The sequence below is a fragment of the Miniopterus natalensis genome, chromosome 9, assembly GCF_054644295.1.
Source record: "Miniopterus natalensis isolate mMinNat1 chromosome 9, mMinNat1.hap1, whole genome shotgun sequence".
NCBI lineage: Eukaryota > Metazoa > Chordata > Mammalia > Chiroptera > Miniopteridae > Miniopterus > Miniopterus natalensis.
The window spans coordinates 58,677,858-58,692,625 of NC_142089.1; the positions used below are offsets into that span (position 1 = coordinate 58,677,858).

At 38.9% G+C, this 14,768-nt stretch overlaps 1 protein-coding gene across 3 annotated transcripts in view; it reads right to left on the bottom strand.

Moving 5' to 3' along the window:
• The window catches only part of EVI5 (ecotropic viral integration site 5), a 167,135-nt gene extending 153,480 nt beyond the window's left edge, over positions 1 to 13,655 (bottom strand). For all 3 annotated transcript variants that reach the window (XM_087820590.1, XM_087820589.1, XM_087820588.1), the window contains exon 1: positions 13,573 to 13,655. The gene's annotated coding sequence lies outside the window, so the exon portion shown is untranslated. The remainder of the gene's footprint in view (positions 1 to 13,572) is intronic.
• Between the last annotated feature and the right edge of the window lie 1,113 nt (positions 13,656 to 14,768).

Consider the following 14,768-nt stretch of genomic DNA (forward strand, 5'->3'; position numbering starts at 1 on the left):
AGAAATACCTTAAGCTACTTACAAAGTTAACACACACACACACTTTTCCAACCCATTCAAAACATCTGGGTATTGCTGATATTTATATTCTATCTGATTGAACCATTTCATATGAATGAGGTACTAACTACTTTTAACATTTTAAATATTTAAGATATCCAAAACTATGCTAGATATAGCATGCAATTACCTTGAGGAATTAGCATTCATTTAGCCTCTGAAACCTCTTTACAGGCTATAAAGGTTCAATTTTATTAAAAAATTTAATAAAATATTTTAATTGGCCATTTCATCTACTACCCAGTATTGAAAGATTTTTCATATTAACATATTCGGTACATTCATTGCTGAGTTACACTTATTTTTTAAGAAGAATTAGTGACCCGTTAAACCACCTTGATCAAATAAAAAAAATTACCATAAACTATGATCTGAATTTTTATTCATGCTAAAAAAAATGACACTTAATTTAATGCTATATATACTTCATTCAGTAAACACAATCTATTTTAAAAATTATACAAATATACAATCTTTCCTGCTAGTAGGCAAATTTAAACCATCCAAAAAATAATTAGTATTTTTAAGCACATACAGTACATCAAACAACAACTTTATGAGGTAGACAATATAATTCCTCATATGGGAAAATTGTCTTATAGGTAGTTTTGGTAATCCTCTTAGCCATTCCAGTCATTCGAAACTGAATAAAGCCCGGCCAGGCGTGGCTCAGCGGTTGAGGATCAACCTAGGATCCAGGAGATCGGGGTTCGATTCCCGGTCAGGGCACATGCCTGGGTTTCGGGCTAGGCAGCCGATCAATGACTCATCATTGATGTTTCTATCTCTCTCTCTCCCCCTCCTTTCCTCTCTCTGAAATCAATAAAGATATGTTTAAAAAAACAAAAAAACTGAATAAAAACCTGAAACCAATACTGCTATCAGATAGATCTTTCTTATATATTCTCTTCCATTTGCCCTTCTCTGCATTTTTTAGTCTTCCTTTAATAATACAATCACAAAATCGTAATAGCTGCTATTTATATCAAGCACGAAAATTATATGCCAGGCACTGTTCTAGGTACTTTACATTATTTCCATTACCCATAACCAACTTTATACAGTAAATATGAAAATATACATTTTTCTAATAAAAGAACAGACCCAAACAGGCTAAATCACAAAGCAAAATGCTTATTCTCTCTACTACACCATGCCACTTTTTTTTTCTGGCCATCAATTATTATCATAATTAAATTATTTGCAATACAGAATTTTACTAGATTCTCAACACAAACTAAGGTTGTTTTCCTTCATAGAAGAGGTAACTATTATGTGAAATATTTTATTGTATTACCAAATTATTGATGTAATTTCCCCACAAATACTTCTGTACTAAAACTGGGAAGAGAAAATGAATGCTATCTAAAATACACCGAATAAGAGCACTAGATAACCAACGTTTAATCATTTGGGCTGCACAAGTTCATGGGTAAGGAGCTAATAAGCCTAGTCCCTGACCTCAACCTTCCATTGTTACAAACAAAAAATTGTTTTTAAAAAAACAAAAAGGCATATCCATACACGCAATTTTTTCCTGGCACAGCAAGAGTACTAAAATACCTGTTTCCTTATGTCTCAATTTAGTCTGAATAAAGCACAACTTCAGAACAAGCACCTTTGAAAACATATCACATGAATTCTTTATTAAGTATACACAATATATCAAGCATTGTGTAAAGAAGCATTAAGGACTTTTACTCCATACACAATGTGAAATAAAAATGAATTACCACTGTTTTGGAAAACCCTAAAATGGCAATAAGGATCTTCAACATAATTCTCCAAATGGGTACATACTGCACAAATCGTGACAAAGGCCTAAAAATTCCATTTTAATGCTAGTCATTTTAATTACTTTAAGGACACCAAAGGAAGAATGATGAAATTATGAGGGGGAAAATATATGTTAATAAAAACTGGGTAGAAGGATAGATATGAAAAATCAGGAAATCCTGGCAAATACAATTATCAATGAAATAATTTTTTAAAAAGTTACTCAGCATCTCAGCAAGGTAAAAGTACCTCATTCTACTAAGATGTATAGGGCCTTCACAAGTTATTTAAATTCTTTAAACCTTGATTCCCTTGTCAGAAACTTGAAAAAAGGCTGGAGTAAATGGGATCTCATATGTTTTCCTGTTTAACAGGAGTAAAAAAAAAAAAAAAAAAAAAAGATACAAACTTATATAAGTAGATTTTTTTAAATGAAATTTCAATGATAAAAGAAAAAAAATCCCCAAAATGTTGCAGTAGAAAACGAAAGTCTTATTCCCTGAACCTCATACACTAGGCTACAGAAACAATCAGAAGTTTCTGGGATAAACCAACACAATAAGAGTATATTAGCACTAGTAAATTTACACAATAATTTCTGACTTTCAGAAGATGACAAAAAAGCATTTAGGATTGCAAGAGGTTTTTAATTTTTTTATTTTTTTTATTTTTTAAATATATCGTTATTGATTTCAGAGAGAGGAAAGGAGAGGGAGAAGGAGAGATAGAAACATCAATGATGAGAGAGTCATTGATTGAGCCCACAACCAGGGCATGTGCCCTGACTGGGAATCGTACCCCGATCACCTGGATCCTAGGTCGATGCTTAACGGCTGAGCGACACCCGGCCGGGCTTTTTTTTTTTAAATCTAATAATATTAAAGAAAATGTAAATGTTATAAGCTGAACTACTACCCATATCCATATGTTTAGTTCTCACCTACCACAGGCACACAGGTCTTCTGTCTAGAGCCAGAAAAAACCCAGGTCTCAAGCTCTTTGAATTACACTTGGAACTCAGGTGATCTCTCTCCTCTTCTCAGTTTCTGCTCTCAATTCTTAAACATGCTGCTCTACCATATTTAAAAATCTCACTGGATCTTACATACCCCTAAGTACCCAGGGTCTCACAGCATCCTGCCACCTCCATAGCTAAGCACCTGGAAAGATGTTTAGCTTTTACTCTTCCCTTCCTCACCTCCCACTTTTTCACTGCAATCTGGCTTCTACCACACCATTTTACTGAAAACACACTTAACAAAGTTGCTCACCAAGACTCGCTTTGTTGCTAAAGCCAGTAAATACCATACAGTCTTTATTTGATCTCTCTGCAACATGTAACCCAGTACAACAGTCTCCTTTTACTTATTTTTATTTTTCTGATTAGAAAATACATTTTAATTAAGAACTGAAATATCACAGAAAAAAAATGGAAAGTTTAAGTACTATGTAATCCCACTCTCAAAGACAGCCAGTGTTAGCGCAGTATATATATTCATCAAGATTTCTTTTCTATACATATAACACATAGGTATATGTATTTTTTAATTTAACAAAAATTAGATCATATATGCATATTTCTTAGTTTTTTTTTTTACTTAATGTACCTTGATCTGTGTCCTTTATTAGTATTATGTGATAGCTTAATTAATGGCCTCCTAAAAGAACTCATCAAAACACTTGGAACCTGTGAATGTTACCTTCAATGACAAAAGGAATTTCGCAGGTATAATTAAGTTAAGGATCTTGTGATGAGGAGGTTATCTGGGTTGGGTCCATATAAAGATGCTATGCAGTTGGCCTTAAAGATGGAGGAAAGGTAATTATCAGAGAGATGCAAATTAAAACCACAATGAGGTATCACTTCACACCTGTAAGAATGGCTGCCATCAACAAATCAACAAAGGACAAGTATTGGCCAGGGTGTGGAGAAAGGGGAACCCTGGTACACTGCTGGTGGGAATGCAGACTGGTGCAACCACTATGGAAAAGAGTATGGAGGTTCCTCAAAAAATTAAAAACGGAGGTGCATTCTGACCCAGTGATCCCACTTCTAGGAATGTATCCTAAGAATCCTGAAACATTAATCAGAAAGAATGTATGTACCCCGATGTTCATAGCAGCACAGTTTACAATAGCTAAGATCTGGAAACAGCCCAAGTGCCCATCAGTAGATGAGTGGATAAAAAAAGCTGTGGGACATTTACACTATGGAATACTACGCAGCTATAAAGAAGAAGGACCCTGTACCCTTTGGGACAGTATGGATGGACCTGGAGAAAATTATGCTAAGTGAAATAAGCCAGGCAGAGAAATACAAACATCACATGATCTCGCTTATACATGGAATCTAAAGAACTTAATAAACTGATGAACAGAATAGATTCAATGACATGGAAGCACAGATGAGACTGATGAATGTCAGAGGGATGGAGGAGGGCAGGTGGGTAGAGCGGGAGAGAGTAACCAAAGAATTTATATGCATATATGCATAACCCAAGGACACAGACAATGATGGGGAGAGGGACTGGGGAGGGGGATGGGACGGGGTGGAACGGGTCATTGGAGAGAAAAAGGGACATCTGTAATATTTTAAACAAAAATAAAATTTAAAAATTAAAAAAAAAAATGGAGGAAGGGGCAAAGGAATGCAATGCAAGGAATACAAGGAATGCAACTCTAACAACTGGAAAAGGCAAGGAAACATATTCCATCCTAGGAACCAGTCCTGCCAATACCTTTACTCTAGCCCAGTGAAAACATCTGTTTTAAGCTGCTAACTTTGGCTAATTTGTTACAGCAGCAATAGGAAAATAATACTGCATGTGTGTGCATACCATATTCCATTAGCTGCATAGCATTCTATCATATGAGTGCATCATATTTTATTTAGACAATCCTATACCAATGGATACTTGGGTTGTTTCCAATTTTTTACTGTTATATACTCGGTGCCATGAAAACCTCTAAACACATCTTTCCACATTTGTGTGTTTTTCTAGAAATTATTTCACAAAGTACAACTATTGAGTCAAATAACATATTTTAAATTTTAACAGATATTTTTTAAAAATTAACCTCCAGCCCGGCTGGGCATGGCTCAGCGGTTGAGCGTCGACCTAGGATCCAGGTGATCGGGGTTCGATTCCCGGTCAGGGAACATGCCCGGGTTGCGGGCTCGATCAATGACTCTCTCATCATTGATGTTTCTCTCTCTCTCTCCCTCTCCTTTCCTCTCCCTTAAATCAATAAAGACATATTAAAAAAAAAAAAAAAAAAATTAACCTCCAAAAAGGCTGTACATATTGTTTAGTCACATTAACAACATTCAAGACCCTCCCTCCTTCTTCAAAGTTCTATTCCTTCAGCTTCTGTTAAATCACTTTCCTGGTTTTCCTTCTGTAGTGGCTACTACTTGTTTTGTTCCTTCGCAGACTACCCTTCATCAGCTCATTTCTTAAATGTCAATGGCCCCCAAAGTTCCAATTCCATCCTGGGCTCTCTCCTCACTACATACACTTCCAGAGTTATCTCATCTACTTCCTTCTATCCCTATTACTGTTTATAAACGAAACAGAATTATTACCCCCTTTCCCTCCAAAATCTACTCCTCCACTGTGTTCTCTCTATTAATGATCAACACACCAGTATCCAGCAGTTCATGGCAGAACCATGAAGGTTAACTGACACCTCCCTTATCCTCACCCCACATATCATAGCTCTGGAATCCATAAAATTCTCTCCCTCCCTAGCAATTCCTTAGAACAGGAATACATCAATTTTCAACCACATTCCTTTATTGTGTGTTTTTCCCATTTCAAGTCTTGTATCCACTGTACCAGAATCATCTCTCTGAAATTCAATTCTGATTTACCATTCAATAGATCTATCATAGACTGCTGACTGGAATGTAAAATGGTATAACCACTTGGGAAAACTGTTTTGTGATGTCTTCTAAAGTTAAACATACATCTGCCCTATGACTCAGTAATTCTGCCCCTAGTTATTTATCCAAAAGAAATGAAAATGTATGTCTATAAAAAGATTAGTAGCCAAGTGTTCATAACAGCTTTATTCATAATAGACAAATGAGAGAATGAATAAACAAACTGTGTTATAGTTACACAATGCATTACTACACACCAATTTAAAAGAACTACTGATAAGAGCAACAATATGGATGAATTTCAAAAACATGTTGAACAAAAGCCAGACAGAAAAGAATACACTCTGTATTATTCCCTTTATTAAGTTCAAGTACAAAAAAAACCTAATGTGGTAAAAGATATCAGGACAAAAGGGACTGACTAAAGGAACCATGAGGGAGAAAGGGATTCACACAGGCGTATACATGCACAAAACTCAATCAATTGTATATTTAAGTTCTGTGCAATTTCTATATGTAAATTTTACCTCAAAATTGTTTTAACTTAAAACTTTTACTTCACTCGGCATTATTCCTTAGTAGTTAAAAAAAGTCTCAAGTTTTAAGACAAATTAATCACTAAATTACCCCTTTAAAAAAATATATCTCACTCACGAACAAGAATCTATCAGCTGTGTCTTCCCCTGGTTTGTAAATTTTGAGAGCAAAGATTTTGTCTATGTAGAGTAGATCACTATTATCTTCCCAATACCTATCATTATTCATGACATATAGGATATGCTAAATATGTTCTTCAATGGTTCTTAATGACTATGGACAATGTTTATAACTTCACTAAATTTCTAGATTGACTGACTCATTTTTCTGATCCTGTATGTTAAATGTAAACGTACCATCATGCTTGACAACCTGTATGACCTTGTTCATGTATCTAATTAAAATATCATATTATACAATTGTTTATTATATATTATACAATTGTTCATTAAAGCTACACTTTCATCCAGTATCTGTTAACACTGCTCTAACAAACTTACTAACATAATTTATGAAAATGCTAGATTCATTTTTGGTGTAGCAAAAAATAGGACAATATCCCCATCTTCACTTCTATATCAGTGTTACACTTTCCTATAAAATAAATTTTAAGAGCAATAGTCCATAATAAAGCCAGTTTTCCTATTTCTCATTGAGGTCCCTTCCTGGAACATAGGAGTTAGCAGTTCCTTAAAGAGAGAGCCCTAATCATGAACTCAAAAGACACTCAATAACAAAACCAACAATGAAGACTCAGTTAATAGCCAGTTTAACTAGCTTTAGAAAACACTTTTCAGAGTGTAACTGTGAGGGTTGGATCAGTACAAAGTACAATTAACAAGCACTAAATCCACATTGTCTTTGGCCACTTAAAGGATAAACTGCAGACAGCACAGGCAGGGAGAGCTCTTTTGAAGTGCATACACAGCTGGAAATGTCAACAAATAAACACACCAGGCAACCTGCAATAATGAGAAATGGGATGACCTTTTCTGACCAAACATATGGGGCTACAGACAACAGCTTCTATCCACAAAACACAAATTAATTAACCCACATGTTTCCAATGAGGAAGGACTATCATACCAGCAAGATAGATAGTAATAACTACCAATGTTATCTTTGATTGATATCTTGAATTTTATATGCAAACATAAAAGTAAAATAATTAATTTGTGGAGGAGCAAAAAGGCTAGTGGGAATAGTGTGCAGTGATAAGCTTGTATTTTATAAACTTGTCAAAAATTAATTTGAAGAGCAACACAGGTCTGACAGCTCTCTATTTTACCAAATAAAGACATTACAGAAAACAAACAAAAAAGCCCACCCAACATCTAGCATCACAAATTTCATATAAAAAAGGTAATTTTAACACAGAAAAGAATGGATATAATTTAAAGGTGAAAACATTAAATTTTATAAAGTTAGCCTAAGAAAAAACAAATTATATTGAGAATAATATTTTCATTTCATCATGAACTTCATGGTAAAAACTCTGTCTCAAAGAGTATTTGGAAACCTACTGCCTTAGTAAGTGTTTTTAAAAAAGAGTGAAAAGAATAACAAAGCCATTAGAGGAGCTTAAAACAGAGGCTTTAATGGGTGGCTCTAATTAATTTATCAATGTATGTTAATTCTAAGGTCTCTACAACTTTATCTTTAGCAATAGTTTTCCATTTTTGTTGGTGAAGAATATTTTTTCAGAATAAAAAAAAATTCTGAGTATTACCTTCTCCCATGACCACAGCTGGATTAAAGAATTACTGATTGACAAAAAGCACATGATTTTTTAAATATAATTTTTACATGTTACAAATATGCAAGATCTATTACTTAGTCATTCAACATTAAATGTTTAACACACATATGGATTTTGCAGAGATCCACAGCCCAAACAGCTTCTATAGTCACTCATCTCTTTACCATGAGTTTCCCACTACAGAAAAATTATCAAATAACTCAATAGGCTGCCTTATCTTTAAAATAATTTCTAATCCTGAGATCTTAAGATTGTGGGCCAATGAGTACTACTTCTCAAAAGAATTTTGGGACTTCTAGAGAAATGAGTTTGATCCAATATTTAGGTGTTCTCTCTCCTGACACTCTATTTACATAACAGTAAAAAGTTTAAAACCTATAACCCCATGAGGAGGAGACAACAGTGGAGGACAAATGGCAACACATTTTTGAATAATGGAAAGCAGATGATGGACTTCCATGTTAAGATAGCAGATTGATTCACACATCTAATTTTGCTCCCTCCCCAAACTCTACTAAAACAAGGATAAAGAAAAACAATTTGTTGCCCGGCCGGGAGTGGCTCAGCGGTTGAGCGTCGACCTATGATCCAGGCGATCAGGGTTCGATTACCGGTCAGGGCACATGCCCGGGTTGTGGGCTGCAGGCAATCAATGACTCTCTCATCATTGATGTTTCTATCTCTCCCTCTCCCTTCCTCTCTCTGAAATCAATAAAGATATATTTAAAAAAAAAAAAGAAAGAAAAAAATTTTGTTGTTCTTTTGTTCTGTTTTTAGAACACAAACCATAAGGTCAGAAAGAATGGAAAAAGAGACAACAGCAACACAATTTTGGAAGTTGGAAGGAAGATGGATGAGTGGTAGTCAAAGACAGCCAAATAAGTCACCAGTGCTAACAACTAAGAACAAACCCAGTTTACACTACAGAATCCTCAAAAGGCTGAGGAACTACCAGAAAAAAGAGGGGGAGGGGAGACTAAAGTACAAAAGGACCAGGTAAAGGCTTTTTAAACATTTTAGAAACCTACACCCCATTCTTCCTCCAAGTTGCTGCCTGGCCCACCTTCAGTGCATCAGCTGACAGGAGATTTATTCTCTCAAGAGGGTAAACCGTACATGATGGAACACACATAGGTATCCTAACAAAAAGAAGCAAATTATGTGATCCCATACACTAAATGCTCTATGACTCATTACCCAGCCCTCTCTTCCTGAGTTCCCAGATCACTAGCAACCAGAAATCTGCCCTTCAAACAGAAAACTGGAAGATATGCTCTGGGAAATGCAACCAAGACAAAAGGAAAGACAGAGACACTGGAGATAGCCTCAAACAGTCCACCCAACCAATGGTTTCAATCTTAGCCACACAATGGAATCACCTGGGCAGTTTTAGAAAATATGGATGCTAATCTATGAAAATATGGAAGCTAATCTACAGCTACAGAAATCAGAATACAGCAGTTGCCTCTGGGCAGGGAGTGGGGAATACAAAAGAAAGAAATATGAAGGAATTTTCAAGCGTTTTTACAATGCTTTTTGTAATCAAACTATACACTTAAAATCTGTATATTTTACTGTATGCAATTACACCTTTTTTTTAATTTATATTACTGCTATCTGGGTCCTACCTCCCAGAGATTCTAATGTATTTGGTCTAGCAGTAGCATGTGTATGTATGCATATGTGTGTGTTTTTAAACTCACCATGTGATTCTAATGTGCAGCCAAAGTTCAAAACCATTGTTTTAGACTCTAGATTATTAGAGTACATCTCTAAGTCTGTAAGCCCTACCTATAAGCTCAGGGCTTACAATCAGCTTTTAGTCACCACTGTTATTGCTTTATTGTTTCTTCATAAGAAGAAACGCCTCTGTGGAGGATGTTCTACTGTTGAAACTATACCATATAGGGACGGGAAAAAAGTAACTGCAAGGAAAAGAAAGCTTAAAGAAACTACCTTTAACATTCTCAGACAGGTAAGAGAAGATATGGCATCAATGAAACAAGAAGAGAAATGGAGGAATATGTAACTAAGTGGAGGAGGGGAAGATAAACTTACAGATCTGCAGAAGGAAATATGGTCAATAAGTGATTTGCCTCGCTAACAGAACCCCAGTAAAGCTCAGCACTTGGGAGTCTCCAGTTATACAGTCAGTGGGGGAGAGGTATGGTGCTGAAGAGCAGGTCAGTGGTTTAAAGTCTACAAAGTCTACACAGACCCTCCAGTTTCCCTTCTCCACCATTCACATCTTCTCACAAATTTAATTTCTGGAAACACAGAGACTCCAGACTCAAGAAGACTGAAGTGATGCTCAAGGGTAAAAGCCAAGGGATTAAGCAGAAGTACAGTAGTCTCCCCTTATCCACCTTCCACAGTTTCAGTTACCTGCAATCCACCACTGTACAAAAAATATTAAATGGAAAATTCCAGAAATAAACAATTCCTAAGTTTTAAACTGCACGCCACTCTGAGTAGTGTGATGAAATTTTACACCACCCCACTCTGTCCACTCTATCTCTCTGAAGACATGAATCATCCCTTTGTCCAACATATTCATGCTGAATACACAGCCAGACCGTTACTTAGTAGCCATCTCAGTTATCAGATCAACTGTGGAGGTATCATAGTGCTTGTGTTCAAGTAACCATTATTTTATTTAATAATGGCCCCAAAATGCAAGAGTACTGATGTTGGCAATTCGGGTATAACAATGAGAAGCCATAAAGTGCTTCCTTTAAGTGAAAAGGTATGTATGTGTAGGAAAAAACACAGCATATACTCTATGGGATTCAGAACTATCCATGGTTTCAGGCATCCACTGGGAGGTCTTGGAAGGTATCCCTGTGGCTAAAGGGGGGGGGGACTATTGTATGTACAGTGAATAGTAGCCCCCACCCACAGACCACTTCCTTTGCCTGGCTCCCAGGACACTGAAAGCCAGATATATTACCTCCCTCCAGTTTGATTTAAATGCCCCCTGTGCATGCAGCCAAGCCAGTTTTCATCACAGCATTTTTCCTAGTGGAGCACAAAGATCTCTTCTTGAATATCTACAACCCCTCCCAGACTCTAAATTCCTTAAGGGCAGACACCGCATCTAAATCAGCATTGTATCCCCAGAGCCTAATACAGCAACTGTCAATATAATAGACAGGCTGTAAATCTCTAATTGGTCCTCGGTGCTGGAAATACCATGAGGGAGGGAGGGAGGGAGGGAGAAAACCTTGGAAAACTAGAACATACAAGGTGTATTTGGACTAGGTCCTACATGAAGATTAATGACTGTTTCTCCAGAGGCCCCCCTCTGGAGAAAAAAATCAGGTTTTTCCCCCATCACCAAAAAATCAGTTTTATTTCTGTATACCAGCCACAAATGTTTTAAATATGATTTATAATAGCATCAAAAATTATCAAATACCTAAGAATATCAAGAATATCGAAAGATGTGCAAGACTTTTACACAAAAAACTGTAAAACACTACCGAGAAAATTTTTAAAAGACCTACAGAAATTGAGGAATATACCATTTTCATAAATTGGAAAACTCAATATAGTTCTCAATTCTTTCCAAACTGATATATAGATTCAACGTTGATTTCCAAAATGTGTAGAAATGAACAAGCAGATCATGAAAAAGTGCCACACACTGCAGAGGGGCAAGGATGGTACTTTCAATAAATGGTGCTGGGTCAAATAGATACCCATATGGTAAAAGTGAACCTGGACCCCTACAATCCATCTGCAATTAACTATAAATTATACACTTTAAATGTGAAAAGTGAAACAAAATAAAACTCCTATAAGGTAACAGGAAAATATCTTCATATTCTTAGGCTAGGCATAGATTTCTTAAATAGGGCACAAAAAGTAGTAATCATAAAGGAAAAGATAAAGCATATTCATTAAAATTGAGGATTTACATTCATCAAAAAAGGTCATTAAGAGTGAGCAGGCAAGACACAGAGTGGAAAAGATGCACTTTATATATATCCCAGAAAAGAATCATGGGAGATACACACACACACACACAATCATCAAGAAAATACACAATAGCCCAGCCAGGCGTGGCTCAGCGGTTGAGCATCGACCTAGGATCCAGGAGATCAGGGTTCGATTCCCAGTCAGGGCACATGCCCGGGTTGCGGGCTGCAGTTGATCAATGACTCTCACATCATTGATGTTTCTACCTCTCTCTCTCCCTCTCCCTTCCTCTCTCTGAAATCAATAAAGATATATATTTTTTTAAATGCAAAATAAAACCACACTGGTATATTACTATAACTCTACCAGAACAGCAGAAGTTTTAAAAAGTGACAAGCATCAGCAAGGATGTGGGTTAACTGAAATATTATCCCTGCTAGTTGGTACAACCACTTTGGTGAAATGTTCAACAGTACCTAATACTAAAGTTTTACTCACATCCCTCACAAAACCCCAACAAAGTAATGTTCTGTTTCTTGATCTGTGATGATACACATGGGAAAAATTTTTTGCCTGCACACTTAGGATTGTGCATTTTTTTCTGTATATCATACTTCAATAAGTTTCTTAAGATTTCTCTGACACAAAGTTCTCAGAGACCTAAGACTAGTACTGTATTGCAGGATAGAAAAGGAGCTTCTTGTAAACTGCAGAAAGTTTGCTGATAAAATTAAAAAACAAAAACAGGTACTAGCATATCAGCCCGGAACAAGGGTTAAAAACTACCAACAGATAATTTTTCTTGATCTTCATGAAGCACTAGATTTATTTCTTCTCAGCAAAGAAAGGAGTTTATTAGTCTACACTGTAACGCAAAGAGAAGCTATCTGTGCAAGAAAATGCTGTTTTGCGAAATCACCTCTAAAAGCAATGGATGGGAGCAAAGTGAAGAAACGATTCCAAAAGTTTTGGTTAACTCTTCGGTGAAAGGATGTCAACTGAGTTAGATCTAAGACAACCAAAAGACAGAAAGACACAAAGAAATCACAGCAACTCGAAGCGAACACCAACACCACAATCCAACCTACCGGAAATTCTGCGGTTAGGCTGAGGCTTGCCCCGCTAGTCATAAGGTGATTCAGTGATGCCTACAACCGCTCCCCAAGTGCGTCCCTCGAAGTCACCTGCACACCTGGCTTGCCCATCACCTGCCCGGACACATGGCCTTTCGCAGAATCCCGGAGGCCAAAGCAGACACTAACTTTGCTAGGGGCGCGCGCGGTCTCGCCGCGTCAGGTCGCCCTGAGGGAATGGACTTCTGGCCTCGAGGGCGGGGGTGAGGGAGCAGGATCCCCCACGGAATTTACGAGGAAGCGCCCCCGAAGCTGCCCCATCCCTCCACCTCCCTGGGACGCCGCTGGAAGACCCGCTGGCGAGTTTCTTCCTCAGCTCCCAAGGGAGGCAGGTCCCGGGCCGCAGCGGCCAAGGGAACTTAGGCCCCAGCGGTGCCGGACGCGCCCGCCCCGCTCGCGCCGCAAGTTTGGCCGCGGCCCCCACTGCGCGACTCGGCCCCGCCGTGCGCCCCGCAGAACCTGGGCTCGCGGCCCGCCCGGCCTGGCGCAGCGCCCCTCACCTTGGAAACGTTGAGTGGACTCCGCGGTAAACATTAACTTCCCATCCAGCCGGCAGCCGCGCCGCCGCGTCTCAGAGCCTCGGCCCCGCTCCCGGCTCCGCGGGCCGCCGTCCCCGCCCTCTCTCGAGCGCCAAGCGCACGCAGGAGCTCAGGATAGCCTCCGACCCTCACGCACCCCCCAGGCGCCGCCGCCGTCTCAGCCACTACGCGACCCCGAGCCTGCCCGCCGCGGGTTCCTCCGGGGTCCGGCGCGGCCGCGTCAGGAAAGCCCAAAGCGCAGGCGCGGCAGGGCCTTAAAGGGACCGGGCCGCCTCTACCGCGTAATGGGTTCGAGCAGGTTAGGGGCCGGGCGGGCCAAGAAAAGGAGAAGCCGAAGCGATTGGACCATGGGGGGGGGGGGGGCGGGGAAATCCCGCTCCCTCCTCCGCCTTTTTCAAAGCACCAGCCCTTGTCCCTACAAATTGCTGACTTCCTCCGTCCCTGAGACCGCCCCTTGCACGCGAGAGCCGCAAGGGGGCCCGGAGCGACCCTGCGCTTCGGGCTGCGGGCCTCGCACTGCAGCGCCGCCGCCCCGTCCACGCGCCCGCCCCCCGAGCCGCGGCACCCGGCGCAGACGCGCAGGCTTCCAAAGGCTGCCGGGGCTCCCCGAGAGGTGACCTAGGTCTCTCTCAAAAACAGTCATCAATTTGCAAATGGCACTTGTAGTTGCAGATCACTCTATCATCAGTCCTCTCGGCACACTGGGTTTCTGCGGAGTCCGGCAGGGGGCAGAGCCTGGGCACAAACAAGTGAGGTCCAGCCGGGCAGCCGTCCAAAATCAACGAAGAAATTCTTAGAAGGAAAGTACTTAGTTTGGAACAGAAACAACCTACTAATTCCTCTCTAATCTCAGGAAAAACAATAAATGCAATATAAATTACTTTCATTATACATTTAGAAGTGACAAAATGATAGTAATTAGCACAAAAAAGTCAATATTATTTGCCTAGAAATTAGATAGCCCTGGTTATTTTCTAATTTAAATTTATAATCTCCAGAAGGGTTCCACTGTGATAAACATTTCAGATAAAGAAAAACTCTACGTTTTTAACAAGATTAGAAAATAGCAAAATATAGGAAGTGGAGCCTCCAGCCAAAAACTTTCAAACTTTGACATTTTATGAGGCAAATTTTTACATAACTTTAAGCCATGTCAT